We start from the raw sequence: 21799 nt of genomic DNA on the forward strand, positions 1-21799 counted from the left end.
ACCCCAGGTATGATATTGCTAGGAATTCATAACCTGAATCTAATTATCAGAAAACACTGGACACATGAAAAAGGAAAATTCTTTTTTTTAAAAAGCCAATATTATAAAAGACAAGAATCCTATGGGTGTATTCTAGATTATTACAGAATAAAGGAGAATAAAGAGACATGAAAACTAAATATAAGTATAGAAATATATATAATATCTGATCTTAGACTAGATTCTGTGTTAAAGGGGAAAAATGTTATAAAGAACATTAACAGGTCATTTGAAAAAATCAAAATACAGATGGTAGGTTAGACTAAAAGATTATATTAATGCTAAATTTCCCAAGATTGATAACTGCCCTGTGGGTCTGTAAACAAAATATCCTATTTCTTATGAAATACACATGGATGAATTTAGAGAGAAAGGAAAACCAAAAGGAAAACACAAATATATAAAAATATTAAAAATATGTGAATGTGGGTGAAGGATATATATATATATATATATATATATATATATATATATATATATTCTTATTTTTTAACTTCTCAAAAAACTTGAGATAATTTTCAAATAAAATGTTACCTTTGTCTAAAAAGCAACATATATTGGGACATACCCCTCCACACATACACACACATTTAGATCTATATTTATTTTATTATTTTCCCTCAATACAGAATTGGCATTGTACAGATTATAGTCACTGCAGAAATGCCTCTTTCAACTTAGGTTAGGCAGATCTCACCAGGAGATAACACATCCTAAGGGCATGAAAACTTTGAAGGAATACAGTGTTGGCAAGTAACAACGTGTAGGAATTCGGAAAATATCGTAGTGTCTGAGACTAAGTCTAATGGGTAGGGAGGTACTATCAACAAATAGTAAAAACAGTTGTTCCCTGAACACTCTCTGGGACACTGGCCCCGTGGCCATCCTTCTTTGGGACCACTCTGATGGGGCAATACAGGGAAGAATGGTGATGTTCTCTCCCACCACCCCCAAACACAGGAATATGTCACCACTTACGTGGCTAAAATCATGGACAAATCAGGCAATAGTAGTGCTATAGGAGAAATTGGTGGTGTCTGGTGCCCCCATGATAGCTAGAAGGGGAGAAAAAAAAAAATACCAGACATCATGTGATCATTCAGATGACAGCTGACCAGCTTAATTGAAATAATCACCATGACTCCCAATATTATGATCTCAGGGGAATAAAATCCAGTGGTCACCATTTTTGCAACCCTGTTTAATACCCCAAAACTGAGGACTTCTTGGGAAGCTTTCTACATATGATTATGTGTGAAACCTACATGCACCTTTCTATGAAAAAGAAATCACTCCAATGACCACAATCAAGAGGCCTATCCAAAATATTAAATAAAATAAAGTCAAAATTTTTAAGATGTTTTCTACATTCATAACTACAAAGGCCTCAAGCAGAACAGAAAATCAATGTAAAGCTGAGACAAGAATGCAAGTCTTCTGTTTTTGCAATCAAATATTCTGCCTGGAGAACACTGCTTTATGGAACATAAATTAAAAAACAATGAAAACTATTCATCACACAGACACTGTTCTATCCCTCTTTTATCAACAAAACCACACTGAACGTTGAACAGGGCACTGTTTTCTCTGCCAGTGATCACACCAAAACCCACCAAGAGGAAAGAAAAACTTGGTAGATTTTAGTCGCGTCCCTGTGGCAGAGTTTTTAGAAGGGTCTTTCCTAGACTAGATCTGTTTGGGGAATGAAAAAAGGGAAGATTGGAGAAAGGAAGATAGTATCAGGATAGGTGGGTTAGAAAAATATGGAGAGGAGAGTTCATGTAAAGGAAGAAAGAAAAGATAAGAAAAAAAAAAGGTAGGCGACAAGGTCATAAAGCGAGTAGTTTACTACGCTTCAGCTTTCTTTGAATTGATGTTTAAGCGATATTTTACATAGACCGTCCATGGCAAACAAACAAATAAGCAAACAAACAAAGGATAGAGAAAAAAAAAAAAAAAACCTTAAAGTTTTGTCAAGAAAGTGCTTCTCAGCATTTTTTTTTCAGATAATTTTTAATTATCTCATTAGAAAATAATGAACTTGTGTGGCAAGAGTTTGGGCTGCTTCCTGCTCTCTCTGGTGAGGTACTGGATTTACAAAAGAGGAGAAGATTCATATTTAAGTTTGTCCAGTGATGAAATAAGCACACATAGTATGTATTTTAGAAATGAAGTGTTTTTTGAGTGTGAGTTCCTGTTATAAAAACAGTAACCCGAAACCCACTTACTCAGAAGCCCTGACTTATGAAAAAATAATGTTGTTTTTCCTTAGAAGCTAAAGATTAAAGATATCTATAAAGAAATGAGAAAAAAAGAAGTTTTGACTAAGATTTTATATGGTATCACTTTTGTGATGAGCCTTTTTACCATGAAGATACTCTAAGACAGTCACATTTAAATGAACTTGAAATGTTGTTTATGCAAGAATGTGGAGCTTCTCTGGAAATTGTCTGATATACTCATCTCCTAATCATCTGAGACACTGGAGTCCCTCACCACTACTGATGACAATCATCTGAGGAGATGGGTCTTTTAAACACAATCTAGCCTCAATCTGTGTATTAATGCATCCTCAATCCCATGACTCTCATTCCTCTGAATAGCTTTTAGAAAAGTTTAATATTAACTTTTTTTATACCATCAAAATATCTTTTCTTTTAGAAGATAAGCCCACCTCCTTCACTGAGAAAAATAAGGTCAATGGATAAGAACCCCCTAAGCTTCCAGGGTCTTCCCTGCTTCCTCACATCCACCCAATCTATTGAGGGATTCCTGGCACCTTTCTGACTGATATTTTTCTTCAGCCCAGGGAAGCTATTGGTAGCCCTTTTCCATTACACAACATGGAAAACAGAGAAAGTTTGTTTACCACTAGAGAGAAGAACAGAACAGAGGTATGTAGTTGGGCAAAAATGAGAAAATTCCCCAGGTTCCAGTAACATTGTTGTCCTCAGTTTCCTTTCATTCATAGTGTCCAGCTCATTTGAGGGATACCCCACAATCCTTCCCAAAACATTTTGTCTTTTGCTTCATTGGGTTTCTGGTTCATGACATAAAACATCTTAAATACATAGTCTAATATATATATATATATATATATATATATATATATATATAATGAACTATATATATGAATATATATATATATATATATATATATATATATATATATATATATTTTAAGTTCAGGACTTGGTATACATTGAAATTTGCTCCCCCAAGAGACATGTTTAAGTCCTAACCCCTGGCACTTGTGAGTGTGATCATATGTAGAAATAGGATCTTTGCAGATGTAATCAAATTCTGAAAAGGTCATAGCACATTGGGACAGGCACTAATCCAATGTCTGGTGTCAGTCTAAGATGAGGGAATTAGGACAGAAGTTGGAATGATGCCTTTACAAACCAACAAATGTCAAGTATTGCTGGCCATCACCAGAAGTGAGGAGGAAAGCATGAAACAGATTCTACCTCAGAGCCTGCAGAAGGACCCAACCTCACCAATACCTTGATTTTGGACATGTAACTTCAGAGCTGTGAGAGAATAAATTTCTGCTATTTAAGACACCCAACTTGTGGAACTGTGCTACAGTAGCCCAAGGAAGCTAATGCAGGCGGCCATATTATTCTGATTTTAGAGCAGAGGGCATGGAGGCTAAAAGTGAAAATGATGAGCTAAAAGGAAAATCAAATATCTGGCAAGTAGAAGGTCATGTCCTGTGATATTTCTTTCGTGCCATGTCACTATCACAACCGAGAAACTCTAATTGAATTTAATATATCTTCTAGTACTCTGTGATTGACCTCCTGCTTCTAGGTAATAACTAGTTTATCTTTATTTTAATCAATCAATTTTATAAAGAATAAGAGATAAAACATTATTAAAAGGAAAGGTGTTAAGCAAGAAAGCTGTAATGTAAAATGTTGCCACCATTGTATATGACATTTTGTGAAATCTCAAGGTAGTAGTCAATAGTGATAATATTATATGCACCATAATAATATGCAATATTATATGCAGCCTAAGCTGTCACATTGTTAAGTCAGTTACAAAATATACCAGGCCTCACTAAATCCTTAAAGTTTTTTGCACTCGGGTCTTCTGATAGATTTTTAGATTATTAAAGTATCAAAGTTTTACTTTTTCATGAGAATACCAGGCACACTGATGATCATTATGAGAGATATAAAAGGTGAGGGAGGATGGTCATTTCTAGTAGCCAGGTTATGTTCCAGGCATTGTACTAAACATTTTTATATCCTTATATTAACTGGATGTAGTACATATTATTATTGCTACTTTAAAAATAAACTAAATATCATAGGTTGTATATAATTGGCCTTAAATCACATATAGGTCATAAGCGGTAGAACTGGGTAGAAGTCTGCCTGAAACCTTCACCAATATCTATTCTACTCCACTGAGTTGGCTTGGCATTTGCGATCACAATGAGAATTTGATAAGTTTGCTGCTCAAGAATGAAATAGAAGAAAATGTAGGTTTAAGAAGAAAGAAGTCAAAATAGTGCAGAGGCACAGGAGAGTGTGCTAGGAATAGACTAGATTTTTTAAAAGTTCCAAGAAAATAGCAGATGAGATGGGATTGATGTTTAAAGAAAAATGAAGCCAGCCATAACCCAAGACATAAGCAGAAAATATAGGTCTTCCCTACTCTGCAGTAACTCAATGAAAGGAACAATATAGGCGCTCCGGGGTGACCACAGGATGGTCTAATAAAGTATTTTTTGAGTCAATTGTCTCCCTTCTTTATAAAAATAGGATGGCTGATAGTTATTGCTTTTGACCTCAAAAAGAAGACTGCGACCTTCTCTCTAAAGGAAGTAGGCTACCTATCCAAGGGGGCCCCTGGTAAAGACAGTGGGACCCAAGAGAGAAGCAGAGCCTGATGGAACACTGGTTTTCCCCAGTAGAAAAAAACAGAAAAGTAAAAGCTCCACCACACACCAAAGCCATCCTTACTTTACAATATAGAAGTTCCTAGATTGTCTGCCTGCCGCTGTGATGGGTGCCACATTGGGGCACAATCTCTTGGATTGAAGGGCTCATTCCCCCAATCCTGGGGCTACCACCCAAGAACAGGCTTCAACTACCTACACTTTTGGGGAAGCATCTTAGGTTGAACAAAGCTACTCATCAAAGTCATGTCACCCTTTTTCCAGTAGCCTGTCTCCTCCAATGACTGGCGCATGCAAGGATATAAAGATTCAACTTGTTTGACCAAATCAAGACAAGCATGGAGGTCTTGTCTGGTTTTAGAACTCTTGGTGAGGGTGGCTAAAATGTTGTGTTGACTGCTTCATGGCCCAACTTCTTCCTCTACCCCCTTTCTATTTTCTTTTCTTCTCCAACAGGAGTTGATTTTGAGAACAATCACCAATAAACTTTGTCATGCTTCTCTATGTCTTAGAGCCTGCTTTCTGAGAAACCTAACATACGCCACTTTCTACCACATCTTAGAGAAAATCTTCCTGTCAGTGTGCTCAGTTTACCTGGGTTTCCCTGTCATTCTCCCATTCAAGAAAGAGGCTTTCTGGAGAACTAAGAGTTCCTGAGAGTAGAGGAAACAACATAAGTCACATCACACTAATCAACCATTTTCATTCATAATGTACATGGACAACTATGAAAACCAACAGATATTTGAGAAAAATCAACTCGGGATGCCTGGGTGGCTCAGAGGTTTAGCACTTGCCTTCCACCCAGGGCAAGATCCTAGAGTCCCAGGTTTGAGTCCCACGTCGGGCTCCCTGCATGGGGCCTGCTTCTCCCTCTGCCTATGTCTCTCCCTCTGTGAGTTTGTGTGTGTCTGTGTGTGTCTCATGAATAAATAAAATCTCAAAAAAAAGAAAAGAAAAATCAACTCTATGAAAGTCGCAAGAAACCACTGAAACAATTGAGTACAGCAGAATCAGATCAATTAGAGATTCAGAAACAATTTGTCTAAGTATATAATCTAGAGACTGAAAAAAGCATTTCATAAAGCAATGGAAATACAAACCAAGAGCAGAGAAAAATATTTTATTAAAATTTTGAAGTATGATTCTGAAATTATAAAAGAAATTCTGAATGTAAAGTCTAAATATTTTTTAAAGATTTTATTTATTTATTCATGAGAGATACAAAGAGAGAGAGAGAGGCAGAGACACAGACAGAGGGAGAAACAGGCTCCATGCAGGGAGCCTGACATGGGACTCGATCCAGGGTCTCTAGGATCACGCCATAGGCTGAGGGCTGCGCTAAACCGCCGAGCCACCGGGCTGCCCAAAGCCTGAATTTTAAGAAGGAAATATGACAAGATCCACCCTAGAAAAACTAAGACCACCAAAAACTGGAAAATGTAGAAATATTAAGAGCTGTGGAAAAACAGCAAGTTGCCAGGGAAAAAATAGCAACAATAGAAAAACAAATAATTAAAAATTGCATTCACCAGTTTTCCCAAGCTGAAGACTGATGTGTTCACTGAAAAATCCTCTCAAGAAACAAAAATGACTCCTGGAGAAATTATCATAAACTTTTAATACTCTGATATGAAAGAAAACAACATAAATGCTTCAAAGAGAAAAAAAAAGTTCTCCAGGAGAGCTGATCCAGTGATGGGAGTAAGGAATGAATTTTTATTGCATTAAACCCCTGAGATTTGGGACCTATCTCTAATGACAGCTAGTATTATCTTGATATAAAATAAACTGGGGTGCATCTGGGTGGCTCAGTGGTTGAGCATCTGCCTCGGCTCAGGTCATGATCCTGGGGATTAAGCCACATATCAGGCTCCCTGCCTGTTGGATAGCCTGCTTCAACCTCTCCTTTTGCCGCCCCCTCTGCTAGTGTTCTCTCTCTCTCTGTCAAATAAATAAATAAAAACTTTAATAAAATAAATAAATAAAAATAAAATAAGCTGGATGATTTTGATGAATCAAGTAGTAGAGATTTAATGAGTTTTATTGAAAAATATCAAAACAAGCACCAGGTTGACAAGTAATGGCACTAATAAGCCAGTGATGATGATGATGATGATGATGATGATGATGATGAAAATAATAATAATTAATAATAATAATAAGAAGAATGGCATCCAAATCCAAAGGCAGACAAGAAGGACTGGGAGATAGTGTACATTTGATAAATTCTTCATCATTGTGGTGGGGGGGGTGGGGTTTGAAGATAAAGTGATATGATACAAATTTGATAAATTAGGATGCAGATGACAAGATATGATTATATTTTGTATAGCTGAAACAACCATTAGATCTCGGAACTGTTAACACTGTGGTCTCTGAAGCTTACAGCTGGCAGTGAACAGATCACTGCTTTCCATTTTGCTCTCTTTTATGCAGCCGATATCCTTTTACCTTGTGCATGCATTATTTTAAACATGTAAACATTTTTATTCTATTTCTTTTAAAAAACTAAATTGGATATATCCAGACAATGGAGCTCTATTCTGCATCCTGTAGATAAATGGAATGAAATAACACAGCGTTTATAGAAGTAGAAAGATAACCTTCACATTGTTAGGAGTAAATGAAATAAGCTGCCCAATGTTGTATATAAAATGAACCCAACTGTGTAAATAAATGTGTACAAACAAATATACATATAAAAGGTGTAGAAAGGGAGAGAGGAAAGAAAAAGAAAGAGAAAGAGTGACACGAGGAGAATGGGAGAAAGAGAGAGAGAGAGAGAGAAAGAGAGAGAATTCTTCATGAGGAGGTAACCAGAGATCCAAGCCTCCCCAGGAGTGAATGTGCCTCGGAGAAAGGGCAAGCTCTGCTGGCACCCCAGACATCCACTATGGATGGAAACAACGGGAAGGATGGCAGTGGAGCAGGGTTGTCAATACCCCAGGGTTTGTAAAATAATGATCATTTATTCCCCGGGTTTGAAATTTCCTGGATGTGGGTATTAGTGTCAAATAAGTAAATTTCGTGTTTCTTTAATGAAAATCATAAATTACTTTTACACGCTGACTAATACAATACAGCTACTCCAAAACACCATATGTTATGGATTTCAAGAAACTGGCTTGCTGACACTTTCTTCAGGGGAAAACTATATTTAAATGTGTACCTTATTTTTTAAATGTGATGGTTTGCTTGGAGTTTTAATAGCTTAACAAAAGAATGTTTTGAGATTTCATTTAAAGTGACCATATTGTCATTGTGATTCAATTTAAAATTAATCATATCCAGATTTCTTGCCAGAAATACTTATTTTACTCTTTTTAATGAATACGAATGCAGTCTAGTTCCAGGTAGCCAAATCTCTCATCTTTCTAGTGAAAAGCAGCAGACCTAGAATCTGGCAGCATCATATAGATTGTTTTGTTGTTGTTGTGTTTTATTTTGTTTATTCCCCCTGAGAAAGTCTGAAAAGACCTGATGATATTATTAGTCCAAACATAACTGCTAATGCTCTGGCCAGCAAATTGAAGCCAGATATACAACAGATCTGTTTTATTTTCTTCTTACAAGCAACTAAAGGTCATCTACAAAACAAAGTGAGTGTCAAATAAGGCTTTTGACTCCAGCAATTTGATGTTTTTGGCCGTGAAATAGACTGGTGGTTCAGCAGTGGTCCAGGAAGGCATGCTGGACAAGAACTGTGTGTTCAGAATTCTCAGCAAGCAATGTTGAATCACTTTGCAATGAATATCATGCTAGGAATAACCATAAACCTGCAGAAGCCAGAGGTCATGTAGCAATTTATAATACGCAAATCCTTCATTACACCAGCATATGTTCGCTGGCAGAAGGGTGGCAAAAGCTGTCATCAGTTTCTGTTATCATAGAGACACACTGTCTACTAACTCACTGATTGAAGCATGAAGCCATCAACCAGATAGAGACAGTGTGTTGTTTAGGAGCTGGGCGTAACAGGGTGCCCGTGCGGCCACAGCAGCATCCTGGACTGAGATGATGCTGACAGCTGCGTGGCGGGCTCTGCTGCAGATGTCACATTTGTCACGTTGAGCAGTCGCCTCATGCCATTTCTGAGTTGCCCTTAACATCAAACAGTAGAACACAGTCACCAACAAAGTGGTCCTGGATGCCTGCTAATTCCCTGGCAATGGACTGATGCTTAGTGAAATCGATTCCGCTCTGCCCCGGGGGGCCCTGTGAAAGAAGGCACCCCCGCTGCATGAGTAGCTGGTGAGAGGTTTGAAACCGAAGAGAATGTTTAGCAGTGGAACCCCCTCACCGACATAAAGGACCCTTGAGGAAGAGATACAGACCACAGTGCAGGAATGTGCCTTGCCTTCTGGGAAACAGAGGGGCAGATAGATAACCCTGGAGGGCAGAAATCAGAGGAGGAGATTTTATAGGAATTTCAGCCTATCTGCTCAGTTCAGGTGAACGATGTTCAGCAGATTCCTTTTTCCCTGTTAGACTTAATGTCATCCATACCCATCACCAGAGTCTCTCTCCCACTCTTTCTCTTGCTCTCTTTTCAATATAAAGAAATTTAAACTTATTTCAACTCAGTATCTGTCACATGCTTGCTATATGCCTGACAACGTGCAAGGGAGCATGAGAATGCAAAGTAAGAGTGACATGCTTCCTCCCTCAGGGACTTTAGTAATTTTGGAATGACATGATCCATGAAATGTTTGGAGAAAGATATAACACAGGATATAATCAAGTGTCACAGAACGTATTAGAGGAGATGAGTGTCATGGCAGGTCAGAAAAGGTGAGGATCAAATCTCAGACCCGGTGTTAGAGAGGTGTTGGGACAGGAAATGTGCCATGAAGGAGGAAGAGCATCAGGATAGAAAGGGAATAGCATTCAATACTTTGGGTAGGTGTGCATTTTCATTGAGGACATAGGACGCTGGCATGCCTGTGTGCTCCTGTAGGGCAGAGAAGCAGATTCAATCCCTACAAATATGGTCACTGTGAATGTAAGTTGCAATACTGGAGGCTTGATGTTGATGGAGCTGGCCCCCTGAATAATCTACTGATCACAAATAATATCACTAATGCATAGTAGGGAATGGTCTGTCTCATAGATGAACAAGCGGAGATGTAGATTTTGTAAATAAGCTAGTGCTGCTTATTTTCCTCCCAATTTTAGGTAGCAGTATCATTAGGGAGGAGTCGGGTGTCTTCCCTTAAATCCTGAATGAAATGTTTCTTGAAACATCAGACACCCAAGGAAAAGATTGGTTGTGGAGAACTTAACCCAAACCTTGTAATTAAAACAAAAAAAATCTTAATTATAAGCTCAGGTTTGAGTAGATGGAAGAAGAGTATAAAAGCAAATATGACACATCCCCTGCCTTAATTACAAGTGAGTGTGTGCAGCTTATATCCTATAGCTGGCTTAGGGGAAACCTATGCACACAGCCCAATAATAGTCGCCCTGTCTGGCTCTAGTCCACAAAATCAGTGAGGCCTTGAGTCATCATTCCTGTAAAGTACGGACTCCATAAAGAAAATGGCCTTATCCTTGATTTTTGCAATACTGATTATGACACTTGCAAGTATGATAATCATTTGAGAAAACTATTGTTTTCCACCATGAATAAACTAGGTATTGTCCCAATAATCTCAGTGGATTTTTCTTTTTTTTTTTTTTTTTTTTTTTTTTTTTTTTTTTTCAAATTTTTACTTATTTATGATAGTCACAGAGAGAGAGAGAGAGAGGCAGAGACACAGGCAGAGGGAGAAGCAGGCTCCATGCACTGGGAGCCTGATGTGGGATTCGATCCCGGGTCTCCAGGATCGCGCCCTGGGCCAAAGGCAGGCGCCAAACCGCTGCGCCACCCAGGGATCCCATCTCAGTGGATTTTTAAAAAATCTTTTGACTGGTTTTCATATGTGCATAGAGAGAACAGAAACGAATGTAGCTTTCAACCTTACAACAAACAAAAGGAGATAAACATCAAGTTCATAGCTTTTCTGAAACCCACCACCAGACAGCTGAGGAAGGCAACCATTTGGCCCCAAATCTAAGGGCAGTTGAGTGCCTGTAAGAAGGGATGAAATGCCAGCTCAGCTCCTAATTAGATTAACTCAACCCTCCACACTAAAGGTCTACCAGAAGAAAAGGCATGTCCGTTTCCAAGATTTACAAAAAATATTTTCCCCATCTCTATTGTCTTAAAAGGAAATGTCTGGCTTTCAACAACAAAAATTAGAAAGCACACAAAAAGGCAAGACAAAACACTTTCCCAAAGAAGTGAGCAATCCAAACCAGAGTCAGATGTGCCACAAGTCCTGGAACATCTAACAGGGCATTTAATAACCATGATTAATATGTTAAAGGCTCTAATGGAAAAATCAGGCAGTGTGTAAGATTGATGGTAATTTTAGCAGAGAAATAATTTTAAGAAAAAAATCAAATGGAAATATTAGAAATACAAACTACATAACAGAGAATAAAGATTGCCTATGAGGGGAGTGTTAGTAGACTCTACACAACTGAAACGAATATTAGTGAGGTACAAAATTCTATAGAAATTACCCAAACTGAAAGAGCACTCAAGAGCTGTGGGACAGTACCAAGGAGCCTAACGTACATGCAATTGGAAGCATAGGAGAAGGGAGAATGGGGTAGAAGAAATAATGGAAGAACTGAATACCCATTGAATTTTTTGCTTGGCAAGTCAATCATTCTAAAGGGTGAATCTCTCTCTAATTTATTTCTTAAATGCTTCTGTCTCTGTTTATTCCTTTGACAAGTGACATCATTCAGACTAGACTACAGATCTGGTTTTGGTGTCAGCTGCTCATCTCTCTCCATACAGATTTCTTATGCTGTTTGGCCAAGAACTTTAGTCCCAGGAGATAATCTATAGGGAAAAAATGATCAAAAACAATAAATTTTAGAAATTTGGATTACAGTCTCTGTTTTTGATTGAACACAGGTCAGATTATGAAATGCCCTAAGAGGTTTTATTTTTTTATTTTTATTTTTTTTATTTTTTTTTTAATTTTTTTTTTTTTTTTTTTTTTTTTATTTATTTATGATAGTCACAGAGAGAGAGAGAGAGGCAGAGACACAGGCAGAGGGAGAAGCAGGCTCCATGCACCGGAAGCCCGATGTGGGATTCGATCCCGGGTCTCCAGGATCGCGCCCTGGGCCAAAGGCAGGCGCCAAACCGCTGCGCCACCCAGGGATCCCTCTAAGAGGTTTTATAGCAAAGAAACACGTTTAATGTTTTTTTTTTTTTTTTTTTTTTTTTTATTTATGATAGTCATACAGAGAGAGAGAGAGGCAGAGACACAGGCAGAGGGAGAAGCAGGCTCCATGCACCGGGAGCCCGACGTGGGATTCGATCCCGGGTCTCCAGGATCGCGCCCTGGGCCAAAGGCAGGCGCCAAACCGCTGCGCCACCCAGGGATCCCCGTTTAATGTTTTTTAATGGAGTATTTTTCTAAATCTGTTTGGCCATGTACCACTTATTTATAGATAATATTTATTAAAATTGTGTAAAACCAATGTTTGAAGGAATCAGTTTGGGGTGATTATAAACAAGAGCTTAGTTCTATTTTCCTTTCTTCTTTTTCCAGGTTTATTTTAGTCAATAAGGCCTTGCATGAACTGGCCCTTAGCCATTTATCAAATTATATCTTTTATTGTTCTCCACTTTGCTCACTATATTTTAGGCAGAGGCTTCTGTGGCCCTAATAATTCTAAGCTCATTTCTTCCTTTCTGTCCTTTCTGCCCCCAATGGCTCTATGTTAAGTATTTGTATGCCTTACTCTTTCATTCAGATCTCTGGCAAACCTCACCCATTTTGGCAAATCCTCATTAGCAGCCTGTTCTAAATTACCATCTCCCTCTGTCATCCTTTATCCCTTTATTCTGCTTTGTTGCTCTTCATAGCATTTACTACTATCTAACATTATATTTTGTCTTATTTGCTTCTCATCTGACTCCTGTAGACAAATGTGAATTCCATAAGGCCAGAGACTATGTCACCTAGTCTCAATCACTATATCCTCAATGCCTAGAACGGTATCTGGCAACATTCCAGAATGATGGACATTGATAAAAATCTTTCAAAGAGTGAAAAAGACTAATGAATCGGTCTGAACCACCTCTACCAGGTTGCATTCTTCTTTGATCCACACCTAATTGGCTTAGCCAACCTATCCATATCAGAAGTGATACACTAATTGGAAAACATTCTCCCTCTGAGTCTTCCTTGTTAAAAAAAAAAAAAGTCAGTCATTATAGTATAAAGGCTCTTTGACTTCAACTATAATTCTATTGCTCTAGCTTTTTTTCTTCTTAATTGATCTTTTATCAATTTATGCAATGTAGGGGCATCTGATACAGTACTGTTCTTATATCTTTCACAAGAGATATTATGGGCCTGATTTGAATGATATTGTGTAGCTTTCTCTAACTTTAAGGGACAAAAATTTACTCTTTTGCTCTGGGAGATCATCTACTAACTTTTCAAAAAATGGTTTCTGGTCATTCATTTCAAATTCATGCACTGAGCAGTTGTTAGGTACCTTGCAACAAAAATCAAACTGACAATAAAAGCAAACAAATAATGTTGCTATTGATTTATGTTGCTTTTATATCTACTACATGTAAAGGTTGATCCTGTCAGATCAGCGCAATGATAGACATTGAAACACCAGAGAATTTGCAAACACACACACACACACACACACACACACACACAATACACAAACTTTAGTTCTAGGGATTCTCATTAGTGTGGAGGTAGACTTAGGCATGGACATTTTTAAAGGTACCCATTGATTCAAAAGTGTAGCCAAAGTTGTGAACCAAGGGTCTGGTTTGTGGATAAGTTAGGAGTGTGTATAAGGCAGTTGAAATTGGGAAAGCTGTGGATCAGGGCAGACTGCAACCCCAAGGATGAGCTGAAATGAAGAGATGTAGCTTTCAGGAAAGACCGGGCAGTAAAACATTTCCTCTTGGAGAGCACTGGCACACTAGTCCATTGGTGAATGCTTCAAGTTGTCTAGGACTCTGACAAACTGACTCTTTTTAGACCAGCACAGGGGCTGACTGTGGGCTTCTATACTTTAAGTCCTAAACACACTTAGTTTGTATCTCTGATTGTTAAAATGTTCCCTACCTCAGTGCCACCTTGGTTTCTGTGAGGATGCTGGCATCCTGCTCTGCTCTGAGAAGCTTTTCCATGGCTGTTTGACACAGAATTTTGCAGAATGTTGGTGACTTCGGAAACCCCCTAGGCACACCCAAGAGTGCTTCATCTTGTACATTACATCTTTAGGTTTCTTACTTCTAGAGTTGGAGTAGAAGAGTGATTCAGACTCAAGTTCCTGAAATCTTGGTCTATTCTAATCTCATTCCTAACCTACCTTAACTCTAATTAATTTTAAGCTACCCGTAGAATAGCTTTCTTGTGCATCTAGAATGTATGACTTGTTTTTCTCGTTTTTTTCTTTTCATTTAACTATAGTTGTACTTGTGCTCACTCTCATGCACTCTCTCTTTCTTAAAAACCTTATATATGAATTTTATGTAAGGGATGTATTGCCTCGTAAAGTAATCTCGAAAGCAACAATAACAAAAGGAAGAATATTAAAAGTGTATATACTAGAGCAAAATATTAGAAGCTCTATATCAATTATGATACCAGATAAAATGAACTTGTAATGGGCATTTGTGGTATAATAAAGATATGTCTAATCTTTATCTCCAGTCTTGACACAGAGCTTCAAAAGCTCTTGGAATTTTCTGATAATAGGTGTTTCTTTGTTATGCTAATGCGGTGACTTGGTATATGTGCATGGGGGTGACTATCTGGCCTCAAGAGCGGAGTTGGTCACTAGAAGAATCAACTATGTGATTAGAGGGTTGGAACTTTAGGACAGCCTGACCTCTGAGGAAGGTAGGGTATTGGAGATTGAATTCAAGCACCTGGCTAATAATTAATAATTATGTTTCAGTAGTGAAATCCCAATACAAACTTTGGACAAAGCTTCAGAGGAGCTTCCTGGTTGGTGGACATACCAGTGAACTGGGACAATGGTCCCAATATCACCATTAGAAACATTTCTTTCCACAAATAAAGGCGATATTTTAATATAACAATGATTCAGGGGATCCCTGGGTGGCGCAGCGGTTTGGCGCCTGCCTTTGGCCCAGGGCGCGATCCTGGAGACCCGGGATCGAATCCCACATCGGGCTCCCAGTGCATGGAGCCTGCTTCTCCCTCTGCCTGTGTCTCTGCCTCTCTCTCTCTCTCTGTGACTATCATAAATAAAAAAAAAAAAAATGATTCAGTCTAAAGCTATTGGCCATGAATGGAAGACTAAATGTTTGTGCAAACTTGGATTTACAAGTAACTTATCTATTAGGGTGCTACTTTCTGACATTAATTTTTTGATATTAAGTGGGTGTCTTGAAATACAATTAATTTTCTTATTCTTTCCTGATTCAAAAGTAAACTAATTTGTTGCATAGGACTTAAGGAAATGTGAGAAGAACTAAATCTCTTGACCTTTTATGAATAATTTATCTTTTCTAACACTTGAGACCATTGAAATACTATTTGTTTTAAATGTTTTGAATCTTTTTTTTATGTTTTTTTCAACTAGTGAAAAGGAATTAATTTTTCTTTTTTTGGAATTAATTTTTCAATCAGACTTTTCACTTTTTATTGTCATGTTTTAGCATAACATTTTATTTTTTATTTTATTTATTTTATTTTAAAAAAATATTTTATTTATTTATTCTTGATAGACATAGAGAGAGAGAGGCAGAGACACAGGCAGAGGGAGAAGCAGGCTCCATGCAGGGAGCCTGACGTGGGACTCAATCCCAGGACCCCAGGATCACATCCTGGGTGGAAGGCAAGTGCTAAACCACTGAGCCACCCAGGGAGCCCTTAGCATAACATTGTATAATAAATTACTCTGCACTGTTCTTTAACATAAAATATATAAAATAATAATGGGAAATTTGAAGAATTGAATGCATTAAATATGAACACTTACTCTCCTATTATCTTCCTCTTAAATATTCTTCTTTTTGCCCTGGCTTCTGCACAAGAGAGGTTTGGCACTGATGGAAAAATAATGCAGACCCCGAGGTTTAAAAAAAAAAATAGGTTTGTGACTCCCAAGTGAGAATGCAAAGTTAACAATTACCATTTCAAATGGAATGATTATCAGCTAGATATTTTTAAAAAAATCAAGAAAACAGCCCATTTTTAAAATTAAGCACACATAAAACTTCAGATAATGAAGGAAAAACAAATATATATATATATTAGTATATAAATATATATATGTATATGTACAGACTTGTATGCCCTAGAGTGTGTGCATGTGTGTGTGTGTATGTGTGTATGAGAGGACAGAGGAGTAAAAAAACACATTTGTCAATGAATTTGAGCTAATGATCAGAAATATTTTGAACTAGGCTCTTTTTGAAATTATAGAATTGGGCTCTTTTGAATAATGAGAGGAAAAAATCACTGTGGTTTTAAAGTGTGAACTTTGAAATCAAACATTTTGAGTATACTGGCTGTATAAATCTCGGCAAGTCACATTTCTTAGTTAACCCATCCATAAAATATAGGGATATTTTAGTAACTGGATGAAGATTCCTGATAATATAAAACACCTAGATCATGGGCACCTGTGAATGATAGCTGATTTGGCCTGAATGACTTCAGAACTCAAAGTTTGAATGTATAAAGGAGGATGTGAGAGAAATATTTAGAAAAGGAAGCTAGATTTTTACACAGGTTGCTGTGAACTATCTACTGAATAGCATGTATTTCCAAGCATGAAAAGAAAGGAATGGTTTATTTAAAATGACTTTTTAGCAGTTTTGTTTCTTTTTGTTTTTATTTTCCTGAACTCTATGCCTCTCTGAGCCTGCCTGAGATAGGTCATGCTTTTCTAGGGTTATGCACTCTGCTATATAATCATTCTGAAAAAGAGGAAGTTCTTTTCTACTTTTGATTTTTCTGGGGGAATGTTATCCAAATGATGTAGGAGAGGTAGGAAGAAAAGTCCACCAGTTCTGTTCATTTCAATCCATGCAATTAAAAAAAATATTTGAGACCATTTAATTGGGTCTGTAGTAGAAGTGTGAAATTGTCTCCATCCATTTCTGGGGTTCCATAGGTTTGTCTTTGACCTGAGTCATGAGACATCTGGGGCTCCTGAAGTAGATATGTCATGCTAAGTTGCATTTGAATGATAGAAACAGTATCTTTTGACATATCCCAAGCTGTCCAGTAGTATAACAAAGTGAATGAATTCATCTTTAAAAATAGTCACTACCTGCTCATTTTAGGGGAAATGTATGAAGGAATAATTATGCTTCCTCCTTTTTTATTTATTAAAATAGTCGATTACTTCTTGAAACTATTTTTTAAGACAACCACGATGTTTGGTTATTGTTCATAAAGTCATTTTTTTTCTTTTTGTAGTCTAATTCATTGTAAACATCTCAAAACTAAAGTAGTTCTTAAGCTGGAACATTTTTCCCAGTCGTAGAAAGATTATCAGTGTAGAAAAGCTTATGTGATTTAGTTTTCATGGCATTTGCCAAGTTAAGTGAATCTAATGTGAAAGTCAGTTAATATTAACTATTCTGAGAAGCAAGCTGAACAAATCTGGGTTTAGACCTTGTCTTAATTACTTTGCAGTTTCTTCTCTTGCAGCGTTCAACTAAAAACACTAGAAGCATTGGCAGCACAAAAAACAAAAAACCCCAAAAAACAAAAAAACAAACCAAAAAAACAAATCCTCTTTCCTTGATTTACAATTTCTTAAATTATCCTGACAACATGGTATTACAGTTGGGGTTTGTGGACAGTCTTCATGGACAAATAAAGTTTATCTTCCAGGCTGGGACCAACAGCTTTGCACCTGCATTTAACTTCCTAAAGGCTCAGAGTTACTTTCTATCTCTAGTGAATGGAAGCTGCTATCACTTTGCAAAGTAACAGCACGAAAAATACCGGCAATCCAAGTTCCCCATGCAATTTAAGTTTCAAAGTGTTCAAGAACTTTTGATGATAATTTTATTTAAATTTATTTTCCCTAAGAAGTATATTTGTTTGTTCTAAATCTGAGCTGTGTTTTCTGTTTATCTATTTATATTACAACATAGTCTGTGTTTGCATGAGTCCAGTAAAATCCTCAATCTGAAAATTGGAATGAATTGGAAGTCCTTTGGATTTCTGCCTTTAACTAAGAGAGATTTCACTGTGGCTGGATGGCAAAATATACGGGAAGTGTGGAGCTAAATGGACATAAACATCTTGCTGTAACTCTTATACACCTGACCACCTCACTTCTGGTTTCTTTCTTTTTTTTTTTCTAATGTTATAATTTTCTGACTCTCTGTAAACATATTACTCACAATAAAACACAAAGACATAAATCAGGAATACAAAATGAGGCAGGAGAGGCTAGAGTACATTAATCACTTGTGGGTCAGGGTGAACTAGCAAAAAGTGCTTGAGAACTGATCAGATGTTGGCTCTGTTGTGTATCAGCCCAGGGCTGTATATAGGCCAGGGATTTGGGTGCTTCTGTGGTCTCTTCTTCAGCCAACATGTGGATAAGAATACAAAACTCCCTGAGATGAAATGCATTATAGCAATATTAACTACAAATTATTGAGATGTTATTGTTTGCCGAGGCACTGTTCTAAATCTTTATGTCAATTAATTTTCACAACATCCAGATGATGTGGGTAATATTATTACCCTCATTTTCAGATAAGGCATTTGAGGCACAGAAACCTTAAGAAATCACACCAATAGTACTCCACAAATAAAGAACATACTGGAAGCCCCCATTTGGAGGGGACTCCCTATCCCACCAGGTCTTAGCTGTGTGGAAAGGGAGTTGAAGAGGCAGAAGCTTTACCTAGTGGCTGCCCCCCCTGAAACTATAAGATAGGAGCCACGGCCAGGCCTGCTACCTCCACTGTCCCTATGGTTCATCACATGACGGATAAGAGCATTTCTGAACAAAAGTGTCCAAACTGTTTCCAGTTGCTGGCTCTAGATAACTTCAGAGTGCTCCTCAAAACTGAAGCCCAAACTGACACCCAAAATGCAGAAACTACTTAGAAGAAATTAGACACCTTTTCAAGAAGCAAAAATAGTGAAAAAGTACAAAAATTCCCAAAATGTCGATGACTGGTAAAAGACACAATAGGACAGTTAAACATCATGGTAAAAGTAGAAGCTGTCACCATTGAAGAACAACAACCCTCCCACTACTACAAGTAAACTCAGCCTGAAGACTCCAAGGCCTTCAAACCTGAATTACGATATGTTGGGTTCCAAAGCATACTTGCTCCTGAAAGAATGTGAGCAAAACTAAAAAACCCTTCTCTCAACTAAAAATGTTGCTTAGTCATAGCAAATCTGGAAAGAATCCAAAGGTGTATTTCAGACTTTTTAAAAAATATTCTCTGTAAAGGATAGACTCTGAAAAAAAAGAAATGTTTAATCCAATTCTGAAACTAAAATTAGAAAAACAGGTTTGTTTGTTTTTTTAAACTTGTATTTATTCTTTCAATACATGGAAACTAGATCTGAGGGCAAACTTTTCTTAGTATCCTTGGAGAAAATACCTCATTAGTAACCTGCCTACCTCACAGAGTGTTTGTGAAGATCAAAACTATACAAAAGGTCATTAAAAGTCGTAAAGATTATATGGACATTGAAAGCAAAAACAAAAACTCAGGCAGTCTGTCTCCAGCACCCAGTCCTAGACTAGCTAAGGTTTCCTCTCAAAAATGTGCATAAATGCACCTGCATAAAAACCAATGTGAAATGCTTGTTTCCTTTCTTCTCTTACTTCAGAATGCTTATATTTGTTGGCATAATTTGTCTTGGGAACTTGGAGAATTAATGGAGGATCACTGTGGTCCCCACTGTGTGGGACCCAGCTCAATTCTCAACCTTCAAGTCTCTAAGGGGTCTCCATGCTGAGAGTTGTGCAAGAAAGGGATTTCATCAACTAATTCCATTTATTTATTTATTTATTTATTTAGTTAGTTAGTTAGTTAGTTAGTTAGTTTTGCTTTATTTAAATTTCTAAGGGTTTTATTTTTTTTTATTTTTATTTTTATTTATTTATTTTTTTTTTTAGAGAGAGAATGAGAGAGTGTGTGCATGAGTGGGGTGAGGGAGGGACAGAGCAAGAAAGAGAATCTTAAGCAGGCTTCAAATCCAGTGTCAACTCCATCATGGGGCTCGATCCCACAGCCCTGAGATCATGACTTGAGTCAAAATGAAGAGTCAGTCAGACACTTTACTGACTGAGTCACTCAGGTGCCCCACTATTAAATTGTTAAATGAGACCAATTTCAGGAAAATTTACATTTTAAGGTGACGTAGAGATATAAAAATGATAAACTCAAGAGAGGTAACTATGAATGCAATTTCAATGTCCCCTTGAATTCTTGAGAAGGAAATGAAGAGCATTTAAATAGTTTTAAAACCAAAGCATTTTATGTGCTCATCCGTTGTACCCTAGGAGAGCCACCAGGTGGCTGGGCACTGTATGTGAGTGGACAACCTCAGGAACTCTGATCACTGGGTCTTTAGGCCATTGTATTTACTTTTTAGAATGAAGCAACAATTTGGTCCCTACATGTAAAATGAAGCAAAACACAGACACAAACCCAAATACTTTAAATGGTATCTTTTCCCGCCTCAGTAATACAAATTTCTCAAGCTGCAAGTAATATAAAACACTTCCTAAAACTTGACAATTTTGAAGGCTATGAACCCCTTTGTAAAGGCCAGAAACTTGAGAATGTATGTAATGGGTCAGAATTGTGGCATCTCTAGGAATATTTCTATCTCTGAGTTAGGTACAGAGTGATATGTTATTAAGGACAAATTTCCCACTTTGATGATGATTTTTTTTTTTTAAGATTTGATTTATTTGATGGAGAGAAAGAGCAAAAGAGAGAGAGCACAAGCAGGGGTACAACAGAGGGAGAAGGAGAAGCAGGCTCCCCGCTGAGCAGGGAGCCCGATGTAGGGCTCAATCCCAGGACTCCGTGATCATGACCTGAGCTGAAGGCAGACACTTAACTGACTGAGCCACCCAGATGCCCTCCAATCTGATGATGATTTTAAAGACTAATCTATGAATCCTCCTGAAGTTTTATTTTTGTTTTAGCTTATTACTATTTTCTTCTCAGTGAAACTTCTTTTGTTTTCCCTCAGGTCTTATTTTATTTTTAAAATTTTAACAGCTTTTTTGACATATAATTGGTATACAAAGAACAGCACAAAAAAAAAAAAAAAAAAAAGAACAGCACACATTTCATGCATACTGTTTGATGCGTTTGAACTTCTCCAAATACCCATTATACCATCACCAGTCAGGGGCAGAAACATCCAATACCTCTCAAAGATTCCTTTATTTTTGTTTTTGTTTTGATGAGAACATTTAACATGGGCTCTACCCCCAGCCAATATTCTTGAATAAATTATTAACCCTTGTAGCTTAACTTTGTCACTTTCTATTGTGCTCGGTATACGCTAGTATAGTGTGGATTCACACAGGCCATGTCCAGCTGCCATCATGACCCCTTTGTTGGCAAAGCTGTGAGCATATCCCAACTTTCACTCTTCATTTGCCATACTTTTATTTTTTTAAAGATTTTTATTCATTTATTCATGAGAGACACACAGAAAAAGGCAGAAACAGAGGCAGAGGGAGAAGCCTCCCTCCCCTGCAAGGAGCCCAATGCAGGACTCAATCCCAGGATCCCAGGATCATGACATG

At 37.4% G+C, this 21799-nt stretch overlaps 1 pseudogene; it reads left to right on the plus strand.

Moving 5' to 3' along the window:
- LOC129503536 (UPF0711 protein C18orf21-like) overlaps positions 1–19469 on the plus strand; it is a 65361-nt pseudogene extending 45892 nt beyond the window's left edge.
- The last annotated feature ends 2330 nt before the right edge of the window (positions 19470–21799 follow it).

This window comes from Nyctereutes procyonoides, unplaced genomic scaffold, assembly GCF_905146905.1.
Source record: "Nyctereutes procyonoides isolate TBG_1078 unplaced genomic scaffold, NYPRO_anot_genome, whole genome shotgun sequence".
Classification (NCBI taxonomy): Eukaryota; Metazoa; Chordata; class Mammalia; order Carnivora; family Canidae; genus Nyctereutes; species Nyctereutes procyonoides.